Below are 2,670 nucleotides of genomic sequence, written 5' to 3' on the forward strand. Positions count from 1 at the left end.
ACATATCTTAAAGAGATCTTTTGCAGAAGTGGTACAAATTATTGGCTAGTTAAAGAAAAAAAGTTAAAATAGGGGTATTTCCTTTTGTAGAAGACGTTTCGGTATGAATAGCAGCATCTACAAAATGATGGGGGCAGAGGGCTACCCGGCCCATACCCAAATATAAATTGTAAAATTCGTTTGATATAATTAGTAGTTGGATTAATCTTATACACACTGTCAATGTATACACTATCACCATTAGATATATGACACATGTGCGACATTTAAATTTGAAATTCAAAATTTATTCATATGTTGTTCATCTAACCATAATAGTGTATACATTGACAATGTATATAAAATTTACTCTTAGTATTTAGAGTAGCGGCACAAAGTAGTGGCAGTACAAAGTGGTGGCACAAGTCTAAATTGGATTGATTTATCACTGTTGGAAGAAATATTTGGGAGAGAAAAGTTTATTGAATCCATAATTTCTATAACAATATAGTGCCTATATATATAGGCATATAGTATGAATTTAGACTAATATTATACAAGGTAAGTCCCTAATTGTGATCCTAATTGATCCTAATTGTGATCCTAACTGATGCTAATTAATACAAGATAATATCCTAATTTGTGATCCTAATTGATGCTAATATTATTTACATTAACATCCCCCCTCAAACTCAAGATGGTTGCAAGGAAACCAACTAGAGTTTGCACACAAGATCATGAAAGCAACCGGGAGATCCCACTTTTGTGTAGAGATCAGCAATTTAGTCCAATGAACGAACTGGTGATAGACTCAAAATACCACGAACAAGGTATTGTTGCACAAAATGACAATAAATTTTGATATGTTTGGTGTGCTCATAGAAAACATCATTATGTGCGATCTCGATAGCATTTTGGTTATCACAATAAATAGTAATGGGAGAAAAATGAGTAACACCCATATTTTCAAGTAACCCACGAAGCCAAATTAACTCCTGAGAAGTATCAGCTAAAGCTCGATATTCAACTTCAGAACTAGAGCGGGCAGTGACTGATTGCTTCTTGCTATGCCAGGAAATTAAAGAATCACCCAGAAAGAAACAAAATCCAGTAGTGGAACGATGATTAGTAGGATCACCAACCCAATCAGCATCAGAGTAGGCACGGAGTTCAAGAAACTAATAGGCTGAAAAATGAAGTCCATGAATAAGGGTGCCTTTGACATAGCGAAGAATTCTAAGAACTACAGCATAGTGAGCAGAACGAGGAGCGCTCATGAATTGACTGACGATATGAACGGCATAAGCAATATCAGGTCGGGTAACAGTCAGATAGATAAGACTACCAACTAGACGACGATGTCGTATAGGATCATCCAGTAATGTGTCATCCATAGGAGTAAGATGAGTATTTGCCTCATTAGGAGTAGAGGCAACTTTGCTATCTGTTAAACCAGCAGAGGCCAAGAAATTAGAAGCATATTTTGATTGGGATAAGTAGTAGCCATTGGTATTTGAAGACACCTCAAGACCTAGGAAATAATTAAGAAATCCAAGATCTTTCATTTCAAATTGTTGACTCAGAGATTGATTGAGTTGTTGAATCCCTTCCAAATTATCACCAGTGATAACCATATCATCAACATAGAGAAGTAACAAGGTAGTACCAGTTGTTGTGCGGCGTAGAAAAAGGGCAGCATCATGAGGACTAGACACAAAGCCCAGTTGAATAAATGTTGAACTAAACTTGACAAACCAGACTCGAGGAGCTTGCTTAAATCCATACAAGGTCCGACGAAAATGACAAACTTTGTGAGAGGGATATGGGCAACCATGAGGTGGTTTTATATAAACTTCATCAACAATATCACCATTAAGAAATGCATTCTTCACATCCATTTAAAAGAGAGACCAGTACCAAATTGCAATAACAGCAATAAGAGTACGAACAGTTATGAGACGAGCAACTGGAGCAAAAGTTTCCTCATAATCAATACCATTCTCCTGACTGTAGCCTTTAGCAACAAGACGAGTATTATAACGTTCAACAGATCCATTAGAGTGAGTTTTAATTTTGTAAACCCACTTACAACCAATAACAGTTTTGCCAGGAGGCAAATTGACGAAGTCCTAAGTATGAGTTTTGAGCAAAACATCTAACTCTTCTTGTATAGTTTTCTGCCACAATGGATTATAAGAAGTTTCGAGAAAGGAAATAGAATCATGTAAAGTAGTTAAAGCAGAGAAACAGTGGTAATCACGAAGATAGGCTGGTTGAGTTCTTACCCGAGAGGAATACTATGGAGGAGGAGCAGGTGATGGATCCACTGAAGAAGACAACTCATCAGAAGGCATAGAGGACTGTTCTGGGACTGGCGAAGTAGATTCATTGGAATCACACTCAGGATTTGAGAGACACTCAGAAAATAGGTAAATAGAAGGATTAGTAAAGTGTGGTAGTAGGGAAGAGAAAGGTAAAATAGTTTGAGGGATAGCAGAGAAGAATTTATGTTCCTAAAAATTAAAATGTGAGAAATACGTAACCTACGAGAAATGGGATCATAACATCTATAGCCTTTATGAGCAATACCATACCCAAGAAAATAACAAAGATGAGCACGAAGTTGTAATTTGGATCGTTCATGAGGATGAAGAAGCACAAAACATGCACATCCAAAGACTCTAAGATGAG

At 36.7% G+C, this 2,670-nt stretch overlaps 1 pseudogene; it reads right to left on the reverse strand.

Moving 5' to 3' along the window:
* Nucleotides 1–761: 761 nt before the first annotated feature.
* On the reverse strand, nucleotides 762–1,877 carry LOC113696445 (uncharacterized mitochondrial protein AtMg00810-like; annotated as a pseudogene).
* Between the last annotated feature and the right edge of the window lie 793 nt (nucleotides 1,878–2,670).

This window comes from Coffea arabica, chromosome 6e, assembly GCF_036785885.1.
Source record: "Coffea arabica cultivar ET-39 chromosome 6e, Coffea Arabica ET-39 HiFi, whole genome shotgun sequence".
NCBI lineage: Eukaryota > Viridiplantae > Streptophyta > Magnoliopsida > Gentianales > Rubiaceae > Coffea > Coffea arabica.